Here is a 12,987-nt window from a genome sequence, read left to right on the forward strand (position 1 = left end):
CTACTAGATCTTCAAGTTTCACAAGACTTTTGGCTGCTGATGCGGGGAACACACTTTTAAGGCCGTTACATTCCTTGACATGTACTTCTTCTAGACGTTCCATGCATAAAATTCTATGAGGATCTTCACTCCAAACATTCTCCAAATTTGGCAACTTCGATAAAACCAATTTCTTCAGAGGAAAAGTAATTGATGTGTCTTTTGTTGTACATTTTACATCAAATATGGTTTTGACAGAATCACAGTTTTCAACTTCCAATGTTTTCAATCTAGGTAATAAAGGAAGTAAATGGAAGGGCAGCACTGCATCTGATAAAAATTGACAGTCATTCACAGTCAATTTGGCCAACTCACTGAAACAGACGTCGGAGATATGCAGTGAGCCATTCCATATCTCTTGTTGTGTTGGTCCACTTTGCAGATCAACTTCGTCAAGCTCTGAAATCTGCACGTGCAAAATCATCAATAAAAATATGAAAGTAATTATTTACAGCAGTCAATTATATCTTTTAAATCACTACACTACAAATATGAATACTATTTTTATTATTAATTATTTTTTATTACCAAAAAAAAACCACCTTACTATATTTAAAAGAAATTATCTACTGAATCACGTTTTCTAATTCACATTACTTGACATCAAGACTTGCAAAACCAAGTTAAGAATTGAGATTTATAATTTTATTTAGTTATCATATAGTTAAAAATTTGTTACCGTTACCGTATGTTTGAGACATGTAAATAAATATATAAATATTGTTGTTATGAATAATACAATTTAAAATTTTTTTAAACAATGTTCTTTTTCCTTCTTCTTCATATTTATTATTTTTAATGACAAATAATATTTATCACGAGCTCTTTATTTTTTATGTTTTGTTTATTTTGAAATATTTTAGTATAGTACTTTTAAATTTTTTCATAAATTTCGTTATAGTTATTAATTAAATTTGTAAATAAGTATTATAATTTTGAGTTTAAATTGTAGACACAGTGTGAATTAGAAGTTATAGAAATTGTGAATATAGATATATAACCAATGAGCACTCAGAGGGTGTATTTTTTATATAGACAAGAATCGTAACAATGTTCAATAAAAAGAAATATTAACGACGTACCGTTTCCAGAAATTCCTTCTTCATAGTAGAGTTGAGATCAGTTTTCAATGTAGTGTTTGATCCTTCAAGTTTTACTTGAGACAACTTACTTGCCTCTAGAGTACCTGGACATAAAGTTACCATCTCGTCGCAATCTCTTATTGACAGTTCCTCCAACAATGGAAAACTTAAACTCCCTTTGTAAAACCTTTGAAGATTTTTCAGAGATTTAAGACTCAAACAATTGAGCTTCGGAAATATTATTTCATCCTCATCTGATTCCTCCCCTTCTTTAGACACTATTTCTTCAATTGATTCACACTTTTCTTATTTCCATTTTTTCAAGTTTAGCCAAACTTTTGACTGTTGAAGATATAAACAAATACGACAATTCAACTTTTAAACATATCAGATTCGAGAAAGACACTCTGCATGTTATCAAGTTTTTTTAAATTGGAACACTTAATGACTTCAAAGGTTTCTAGATTTCTGACAAAGGTTACAGTCCATGAGTTTTCTAACCCAATGGAAACTAGCTCTCTTGAAGGGACTCCATTCGTAATTCTTTCAATTGTAAAGAAAAATTCACTATTATTAGGTCTCTGATCCCAGAAAATCACTTTGAAGGAACTGTCACACACCACAAGCTTTATTACATTTGGCAACGGTGTTAGAAATCCATACTGCGGAAATTCATCACACTCAATATCAAAGCACAGACCGAGAACTTTTATCTTGTGTAAAAGGTTTCTCTGAAATTTCCCATTGGCAATTGTTACTATGGGCTCATAACCGACCGAACGGTAAAAGTGAAGAAGAGTCGTTCGACCGACGATGCCTCTCAGGTCAATGAACCCATCGTTAAAATCAGTCCGACCAATGATACCTCTCAGTTCAGTGAACCGATCGGTTAAATCAACAGTTAAGATAATTAATAATAATAACTGTCGAGGAGTTAATGAAAATAATTGTCATTTATTGACCATTAATATTCTCATTCATTGGTGGTTAATGAGTCAGACCTAACGTAAGCTCATTATAATTTATAAATATTTGTGTGGTAAAGGGTACAGGTAACTTGAACTGAAACTTAGAGCTCTGATAACAAAATCTTGATTACAAGATTATTACGCAAAGTCACTGACTTGAGCGTCAGAGTGTCTTTTGCAGGCACCCTCCCCCGCGGCTCAAACAAGGAGAAGAGAGAAGACTGCACAACTGGATATCGGAGCAGACAACTTTCAATGTTTTGGATTAAGGTTCTAAATCCTGTCGAAACATTTTGGTGCCCACCGTGAGACCGAGCGACATCCCGTTGAAAACTGCAAGGAACCAAGATAGCCGCTCGGTCTCGGCATCCTTACTTCAAAGCAAAGTGAAAGGTATATAACATAGATTATCATCTCGGCGTGGAATTTCAACCAAGAGAGGTAAGTATTTTTGAAATATGAGTATTTTCAATATGAAAATAAAATATATAATAAAAAATCTGCTCGTGAATTAGCTTGAAGCATTGTTCGAGTTTTACGACGAACAAGAGTAACATCCAAATATATATTAGATATTACAACTATTTAATATACCAGTGCCCATCAATTTAACATGCAAAGTGTCAGAAACACCTGCGACAATCTTTTCACCAATATTTCAACTTTATTATATTATAAATAAACTCCATAATTAACTAGATTACTGAATTAACATATAAGTATTAAGGCAAGATTTATTTTGTTTCATCCAGGACCATCATAAGTTTATTTTACTATTACTGAATAATTGAATATCATGATATTCAAGATTGATTCATTACTCACCGACAACATCAAAATAATTCCAGCACCAACACCAGTGTGCATTTGCGTTGGTCAAAAATTCATATATTTTGATAGTTATTTTTTATATTTATCTTAAATTTGTTTTCTATTGAATAACTTAATTATTTTATCTAATAAAGTGACGTTATTCAGGAACAAAAGAGCATCCGATATTTTCTTGGATTTATTGTTGAACAGGATCAAGATCTTGGCAAAGATTTTTCTCTACAGCCGTTCTTCGGATTGTTATTGGCGACAATAGGTCTTCACGAGAATTAAGTGGCAGCAATCTCGACTTTTCCTTTTCGCCAGAATGAAAACATAAGGAGCAATGAAATATGAACTAATATCATGACTTCAATTTTTTCTTTTACTGCTCTTATAGCTTCGTTTCTTCCTCGATTTCGATTCATTTGGAATTTAGAGATTATACCTTCATTCATTGGAAACCTAGCAGTTGTAAGGCAAATATTCGTGAAAACTATTACGAGGGAAACCATCACCCTTGAGGGGGAATCTTCTGACACCATTGATAATGTCAAGGCCAAGATCCGGAACAAGGAGGACATCTCCCGGGTCAGCAACGTCTCATACTCGCCTCGAGGACAGCTGCACCCTCGCCGAATACAACATCCATAAGGGTTCTACTCTCCACCACTTCCACCGTCTCCGTCGTGTGCCGTTGGATCTTCTCCATTCTCAACATCCATCGTCGCCACGTTTACCTGCGGCGCCTTGTCGGCCTCGAACGCCGGTGAGGAACTCCCCGGTGGTTCAGATCCTCCGACGAATACGTGGAAGCTCTGTGTTGGTCGCCGCTGCCTCATCTTCCAACTCACTCACGCCGACGGCGTGCCTAGGAACCTCTGCATGTTTCGCGCCCTCAAGGCACGCTCCCTCATTCTTCCTTTGGAGAACGTCCGCGCCAACATTTTCCCCGTTGCATATTCCGTCAAGGTCGTTGCCTCTGGCAGCATCACCAGATGGCCGCCGACATCGACTGTGCCAGGCTTTTCTATGCGCGAGCCGCAACCAAGTCTATGACTACGTCTTCGACGCCGCCATGGTGATCGCCATTCTCGTCCAGTGTGGAGAGTGGTGGAGTTGAGCCCAATCGCTGTTGAGCTTCTTGGGTCTTCTTTCTCTCAAATGACTTCAAGTGGAGGATACTAATCACCGCCAGACATCGGTTTGGACCCTGCCATATCAATGGTGATGGCGAATAAACTTACGAGTAGGTGGGGGGCTACTGGACGTTGGAGGGGCATCGCGAAAAGAGAGGAGAACGACGATGAGGGGCCTTCCAACCCGATTCTCACTGACGACAGCCCCTCCACCGTCGTCTCCTTGCTAAACGGCGCCTGCAGCGGGTTCCTCTCCTTCCTCCACCACCACAGCTGCTTCTGCTGTCGCCACTGATGTCATCTTTGTCGGGATCGATGATTATCCCAAACTTGCCCATGTTCGTACATCACGTGCATAATTAATTTGTTGCGATGTGAGAAAAGATGCTTCTAGGGTGGAACCGTAGCTCTCTGGGAGACCATCGTCCAGAACCGAATACTTGAAATCAGAAAGGTGATATTAAGCAAGGAAGGGCTGCTCAGTTTGCTATAGTGGATATTACAAACCAAACACAAATGATGGACACCCCAGTGGTCTATGTGGTAAAATTAGAATTCATGGTGAAGGAAGTTTATCAATTAAGGATAGGCTCATGTCAATTCCCTTCCGGAACCAGAAACGGATCAGAGGATGGTATTTTCAAGTCATATTCCTGGTCAACATTATTCCCATATCAACTCATTCGGCTTTTAGAGTAATCCTATTTTGGAGCATGACCAAATGAGGCTTCGGGGAAGTGAAGCAGGAAAAACCTCATCCGAGAGTTTACAAAGTGGTTCTCATATAATTCCAATCACAGGCGGCCGATGTTGGATTTCATTAAAATTGTTGAACGTACCTACAACGTACCCGTGAACACATCATCGTCTTCCCATTTTAGTCTTCAAACCTTCTTGAAGACCGATCGATCTCACTTGCATAGTCGTCCAGTCTTACGGCAAAATACATTATTATTAATTAAAGTCATAAATGTGTTAGTATAATTGTCTAACATGTTTTCTGATCGTTTAAGAAATTATTATTCTTCAGTGCAAAGGACGCGACCCTGCATACAAGCTATTTAGCAAATGAGAGCTTACTACTCGTGCAAAATACAGCATACCGAGCACTTGGCCAACTTTGAGCAACTGACTAGCAGTGAATGTTTTTCAACTCCTGCCGGGCCCTTCATACGTGGCCAAAGTCCAAACAGATGTGACATTAATGTTATTACGGTCACCTTCTTATCTATTTTGCAGGACAGTAAAAGCACTTACAACTCATAGCACATCCTAATATGGATTTCACACAAAGCGGTCTTATTTGTTTGGCCGTCCGGCCTTATATTGCGTATATTTTTTCCTGACCATTCCAAATCGAATTATTTTTCTTAAGTGCAGATGACAAGGCTCTGCATGCAAACTATCTGGCCAACTTTGAGCAACCGATCGGCAGGGAACATTTTTTCAACTCGGTGAGGCAAACTCTTTGTGAGCTCCCACCTTGGTCTTAGGGCACGCTTCTAGAGAGCTCCTAAGACCTAAACCGAGCGGGTGAGGCAGATTTCTTTCGTGAACTCTCACCTTGGTCTTAGGGCACGCTTCTAGAGAGCTCCTAAGACCTAAACCGAACGGGTGAGGCAGATTTCTTTCGTGAACTCTCACCTTGGTCTTAGGGCACGCTTCTAGAGAGCTCCTAAGACCTAAACCAAGCGGCAAAGCAAGCTCTTTCATGAACTCTCGCCTTGGTCTGGGAACATTTCAAAGGAACCCTTAGCGCAAAACCCGCTCGGACGATAAAGAACATATGCTAGTATGAATTGAAACTCAGGTAAAAATCCTCTACCGATCGATATAACTTTATAAACCTAACCCAACATCAAAAGTTTTCTTATGGCTTGGGAGGCTTATGTTACTATGGGCTCATAGCCGACCGAACGGTAAAAGTGTAGAAGAGTCGTCCGACCGATGATACCTCTCAGGTCAATAAACCGATCGGTAAAATCAGCCCGACCGATGATACCTCTTAGGTCAGTGAACCGATCGGTTAAATCAGCTGTTAAGGTAATTAATAATAATAATTGTCGGCGAGTTAATGAAAATAATTGTCATTTATTGACAATTAATATTGTCATTCATTGGTGGTTAATAAGCCAGACCTAACGATAAGCTCATTATAATTTATAAATATTTGTCTGGCCAAGGGTACAGGTAACTTGAACTTGAACTGAAACTTAGAGCTCTGATAACAAAATCTTGATTACAAGATTATTACGCAAAGTCACTGACTTGAGCGTCGAAGTGTCTTTTGCAGACACTTTCCCCCGTGGCTCGGACAAGGAGAAGAGAGAAGACAGCACAACTGGACATCGGAGTAGACAACTTTGAATGTTTTGGATTAGGGTTCTAAATCCTACCGAAACAGCAATCATCTTCAATTCATCTTCACCCACTGTCAGATGTTCTAAGTTCGGTGTAATTAGCTACAAAGACTGTCACGCGCATAAAGCATGACAGTATTAAGGAGGGAGAAACGGTTACACCTAGTGGCCACGTGTCAAACAAAGATGAAGGCATGGGAGTGCGTAGAGGGACACGTGAGAGGAGAGGAAATACTAAATGGAGGGATTTCATTCAGGGATAGTCAATCGGTGGTATGGTCCCTCTTTCTGCAATCACTCTTTCTTCATATTCTTCTTCTCTGATTTTAGTGCGAATAATTCTCTAAGTTCCTTTCCTTTATTCTTTTACAGAAATGGAACACATCATGGTTCAGCTGTGACTCATATAGTTTTATTTTCTGTATTTGTCATTTTCATTGTTAGCCATGTATTACTTGTACTGAGACAGCTTTATTTCTCAATAAAATTCCATTGCTTTGTTCGATTTTTATACATACCTCATTTAGCACTGTTACATTGGTGCTTTCATTGACTTCTATGGATGAGAACACAAGATTGAAAGAGCTCCAAACCGAGATCCGCACAACGACTAATGATCTGCTTCGTCTAACAGCAATGGTGGAAAAGCTGTAGAGCACGACAGATGAGAGAAATCGAAATCAAGACTCGACGATGGATGAAATCAAACTCGTCTTACAACAACTATTGCAAAATTCCACTCAGACATTTGGAAGTCCTTCGAACTCAAATTCCACAGTCAGAGTTCATCCGCTCCATTCTATGAACCCGGTAAAAGACATTTCTCTGGGTTTTCCGCACTTCGATGGCTCCACCCCAGTTTTAGAATGGATTTTTAAAGCAGATAAATTCTTCAACTACCACAACACACCTGATGCTGAGCGGGTTGAAATAGCTTCTATGCATTTTGAGAACGACGTGGTGCCATGGTTCCAAATGTTGCAGAAGATTGAAGTGGTCACAACCTGGACAGCGTTGAAGCGTGCTCTGGAATCTCAATTTGGACCCTCTCCCTTTGATTGTCCAATGGCAGAATTATTTAAGCTCCAACAGCAAGGCTCGGTATCAGATTACTATATGAAATTTATGTCGCTTGCAAATCGCTGTGAGGGTTTAACCGAGGAAGCTATTTTAAATTGCTTTATGAGTGGTTTAAATGTTGATATTAGAAGAGATGTGATTGCCTTGACTCCAACACACCTCTTACGAGCCGTAGCATTAGCTAAACTGTATGAAGAGAAATATATGCCAGGAACCAAGCCTACTCCTAGTTACAACACTCGATACACAACTTCTCCGAAAGTAACCACGTTCGGGGTTCAAAACACCACAAGGACTATTCTACCAGCTTCCAAATCTTCCTTACCTCCGTTGTTACCTAACCCACCAGGACCACCATTAAGAAACCCTAATGTCAAAAGAATAAGCCCAACAGAAATGCAATTACGAAGAGAGAAGGGTCTATGTTATTTCTATGATGAGAAATTCTCTGTCAGTCAAAGTATTGATTGATGGAGACAGTTCTGATAATTTTTTACAACCAAGGGTTGCAAAATTTTTGAAACTTCCCGTGGTGATGACTCCTTCATTCAAAGTAATGGTTGGTAAATGGGAATTACATGGAATCTGAGGGCTTAATACAAAATTTGACTTTAATAGCACAGGGCAATGTTTTCACATTAAATATTTCCACGGTTCATTCAAATATTTCAAAATATTTATTTCCACTGTGTATGGTTCGTTCGAATATTTCAAAATATTTATTTCCACTGCGTATGGTTCATTCAAATATTTCAAAATATTTATTTCCAGTGTGTATACCTGATATGATTCAAGCGTTACATTTTGTATACAATACAAGAATTCGCCCAGAAAACCTCTATTCTTTATATTACTGATTTGGCTACTGATGGACCATTAACATCATGCGGAATAAGGTAACACATCATATGTGATGAGAAAATGGGGTTTTATCGTTATTGTTATTGTTTAACGATAATTGTTTGGTGAAACAAAAACAGTATTACTATAATGGTAGAAAAGATTCTGAAATAGATGAAAAAGATTTCCGAGAAGATGTTTCTAGTCTCAGCATTTCCAGAGTGTCGAGGCTGATGCGAAAAGATGATCCTCAGAAGATTCGAAACCGTGTGAGGTTTCCCTAGCATCACCGCAAATGCGTTAAGGTCTGCAATTAGATAAGCAAGCCTTCTCGCGGACTCCGTCGTCCACAACGCCTGCGACGAATGCGGCGCCGTCTGTTAGCCTCGATCGGTGACGACAAAAAGTCTCACTACCAACATTAACTAGCTTCTGCACTTGAGAGCTCTTGACTTTGCTCACTCATACACATATTTTGATAATTACTTTCTATATAATTATTCTAAATTTATTCTATTATTCTTAGCTGAATAATTTAATTTATATCTTAATTTAAGATCCTATTATGTGATTTAGTTATTTCAGAAAAAAGGGGCTCGGTAAAAGAGCATCTTTGTTCACATAATGCTCAAAAAACCACAGTGCACTAGTACAAAATGGGCTTTTAAACTCGCACAATAGACCTCGGTTTACACCAAACCGCTGTCTATTCAGACACGGTGGCAGTTTTGTAATTAACGAGACCTTATAGGCCTCGGTTCAGATTTGACCGGTGCCAAAAAGGGTTACTACTTCGGTTGTGAAAGCAACCGGTGCCAAATTAGTGGTTTCTGACACGGTTAAAAAAAATCGGTACCAAAAAGGGGTATACTGCATCGGTTGGTAGAAGGGACCGAGGCGTATCAGCCTCTACTGCCTCGGGCCAGAAGGACCGAGGCATATAACCCTCTTATTTCCCCAAATATTTTCCCCAGTGAACGAAAACCTACCCTCACTCTCGCCTCCCTCGCTCTCGCGCCTCCCTCCCCTCACCTCGCCTCCCTCTCGCTCTCACGCCTCCCTCACCTCGCCTCCCTCTCGCTCTCGCGCCTCCCTCCCCTCACCTCGCCTCCCTCCCTCTCGCGCCTCCCTCCCCTCACCTCGCCTCCGTCGCTCTCGCGCCTCCCTCCCCTCACCTCGCCTCCGTCGCTCTCGCGCCTCTGTCGCTCTCGCGCCTCCCTCGCTCTCGCGCCTCCGTCGCTCTCGCGCCTCCCTCGCTCTCGCGCCTCCCTCGCTCTCGCGCCTCCCTCGCTCTCGCGCCTCCCTCGCTCTCGCGCCTCCCTCGCTCTCGCGCCTCCCTCGCTCTCGCGCCTCTCTCCCCTCGCTCTCGCTCCGTCACTCTCTCGCTGGCTCGCTCCGTCGCTCTCTCGGTCTCCAAAATCTCCTGCGAGTGCGTCGCCTCTGGAGGGAAGAGCAAGCGGTGGTGGTGCGTCAATGGTGGCGGCGGTGATAGTGGTGGTGGTGGTGGTCAGATTAGGGTTTTTCTGATGTTGATGGTGGTGGTGCGAATCTGAGATTAGGGTCAGATTGGGGTAAAATTAGGGTCAGATTAGGGTTTTTTGAATCTGATTTTGTTTTACTTGCTTCTTTGAATCTGAGATTGGAGTAAAATTAGGGTCAGATCTGATGTTGTCTGTGTTAACTTTTCTGTGTTAATTTGCTTGAGGCACCAAAATTAAATTCTTGTGTTAATTTGTTATCATTTTCAAAGCAAGTTAATGTGTTCAGATCTACAAAAAAGGGGTGAGGGTTTTGCTTAATCTGAGTTCTCTGCTTGTTCAAAAACCCTACTGATAATGCATAACCAAATAAAAAATAAAAAAAAAAGACCCTACTGCCTCGGTTTAGCCTCCAACCGAGGCAGTAGAAGGAGAAGAACAACCTCGGTTCTGATAACCGAGACCGAAACGTACCGTTTTTTGTCTCGTCCACAACCGAGGCATAAAGTTGGTCACTTTTTACCTCGTCTGAATATGCCTCGGTTCAAAAACCAGTGCCTATTAGCGAATTTAACCGGTGCCATTTCCTTTAAATGTACTAGTGGTGCTTCCATTACAATTATCATGGGCATGCTGCTACAGTGGAAACTGGAAACTCCTAGAAGAGTCGTCCGACATCGAGAATTCCCACGCAGTCCGCCAATCATTACTTATCAACGGTGGTTAAATGAATATTTTTATATAAATTATATTTTTGATGTTGTAGATCTTGCAGGCATTAAAGCACTTACATTTCGTTCATGACACATTCCAATATGATTCTCCAAACGGCCGTTCGGGGGAAATCAGAAAAATGGCTTCAGAAATCTCCGCTCAATGTAGGAAGTCAGAAAAATGACTCCTGCCTCAAGCCGCTCGGGGAAGTCGGGAAAATAGCTTCAGAAATCCCCGCTCAACGCAGGAAGTCAGAAAAATGACTAATCCTCACTCAATGCAGGAAGTCAGAAAAATGACTCCTGCCTCAAGCCACTCGGAGAAGTAAGAAAAATGACTTCAAAAATCCCCGCTCCACGCAGAAAGTTAGAAAAATGACTCCCGCCTCAAGCCGCTCAAAGGGAAGTCAGAAAAATGGCTTCAGAAATCCCTGTTCAACGTAGAAAGTCAGAAAAATGACTCTTGCCTCAAGCCGCTCAGGGGGAAGTCAGAAAATAGCTTCAGAAATCCCCGCTCAACGCAAAAAGTCAGAAAAATGACTCCTGCCTCAAGCCGCTTGGGGGGAAGTCAGGAAAATGGCTTTAGAAATCCCCGCTCAACGCAGGAAGTCAGAAAAATGACTCCTGCCTTAAGCCACTAGGGGGAAGTCAAAAAAATGGCTTCAGAAATCCCCGTTCAACGCAGGAAGTCAGAAAAATGACTCGTGCCTCAAGCCGCTCGGGGGAAGTAAGGAAAATGCATCAGAAATCCCTGCTCGACGCAGGAAGTCAGATAAATGACTCCTACCTCAAGCCGCTCGGGGGAAAGTCAGGAAAATGGCTTCAGAAACTCCCGCTCAATGTAGGAAGTCAGAAAGATGACTCGTGCCTCAAGCCGCTCGGGGAAGTCAGGAAAATGGCTTCAGAAATCCCCACTCAACGTAGGAAGTCAGAAAAATGACTCCGGCCTCAAGCCGCTCGGGGAAAGTCAGGAAAATGGCTTCAGAAATCCCCGCTCAATGAAGGAAGTCAGAAAAATGAATCCTGCCTCAAGCCACTTTGGGGGAAGTCAAAAAAATGACTTCAAAAACTCCCACTCAACGAAGGAAGTCAGAAAAATGACTACTGTCTCAAGTCGCTCTGGGGGAAGTCACAAAAATGGCTTCAGAAATCCTCGTTCAACGCAGGAACTTCGAAAAAGAACTCTTATCAATCAACTACTCAACATGTTCAACTTTGTCATGTTCAAATGCCTTTTCATTATAAAAACAAATATTGAAGCATTTACTCAACATGTTCAACTTTGTCATATTTTTTTTGGAGTGAAAATCTCTTGTAGAGGAAAAAGTGTCAAAGAGAACTCTTAGTATTTTCTGTTCAGTCTAAGGAACAGGTCCAAAGAGAACTCCTAGAGTTCGTCGCTCGGTACATAGAGCAATGAAAACTTAAAGCATCGAAGATAGACTTCCTAAAGACCTCTTTTAAAGCTCATAATAATCCATACGCACCTCTTTTAATAAAGAGCTTGGTCGGACTTGGGGGGCTTATGTACTATATGAAATATACCGATCGGAGTTAATGGTCATTCATGGGCAATTATCACGTATTAATAGGTTAGACTACCTTACGCTCTACAAATATACGGTGTTAATTATTGATTATTGGGTTTTGTTCCTTAAAATTATACTGCACTGATAACTAATCAATGGAATTGACTGCCACAAACTCTATAAATAATACAATTGATGTCAGGTACAATCATATTCTTCTATCCTAATGAAATATATACCTCTTTATGAAACATATCTCACTTGAGCGTCGGAGTGTCTTCTGCAGGTCAACCACCAATCGGGAATAAATACTTGAAGAGTTGGTCGATCGGAACATAGTAAGAAGGACGACCGACCTTCGGACAAACGTTACCGAAAAGAGTGTTGGACATAAAAAAAAACATATTATAATGGAAGGCTATAATTTAAAGGTATCCTAAACTAGTTGCCAAACTTTTTTTCTTTTTCTGAGTAAAGTCATGAGCAAGAGGAAGAGCAAAATAAAGAATAAAAAAGTGAAACAATTGCTCTAAAACTGTATGGTGACAAGCTATGTGATTCTACTTTTATCGTTTGTTACTTGAATATTGACACCTATATATCTTTAATTACAAATTACTTCTTGCTATGAGGTCTAGTATCAGCCAACCAATAATGTGTTAACTTTGTAATCATTATTGCCATTGTTTATACATTATTATATCCGCTTCTGCCATTAAGTTGAAAAATTAAACGTAATGCAGCTGAGAGAATATTTTTTGGGTTAAAACATGTTGTCCTAAAAGATTAATTAAATATCTATCAGGATCTGGAGTGTATAATTGTAAAGCATTTTACAGTCTACTTTGGAAGTTTTACTCATCTCTATGGGGCTTTAGGTCAATATCCGTTTCAAAGTTCTAAACTCTCAATGATATGTGCTGAATTCTTTCCGTGTCCTTGGGAGAAA

At 40.4% G+C, this 12,987-nt stretch overlaps 1 pseudogene; it reads left to right on the top strand.

Moving 5' to 3' along the window:
• Positions 1-7,091: 7,091 nt before the first annotated feature.
• On the top strand, positions 7,092-8,067 carry LOC148191358 (uncharacterized; annotated as a pseudogene).
• The last annotated feature ends 4,920 nt before the right edge of the window (positions 8,068-12,987 follow it).

Source organism: Vigna umbellata, chromosome 11 (genome assembly GCF_029865625.1).
Source record: "Vigna umbellata cultivar VRB3 chromosome 11, Vumbellata_1.0, whole genome shotgun sequence".
Lineage (NCBI taxonomy): Eukaryota > Viridiplantae > Streptophyta > Magnoliopsida > Fabales > Fabaceae > Vigna > Vigna umbellata.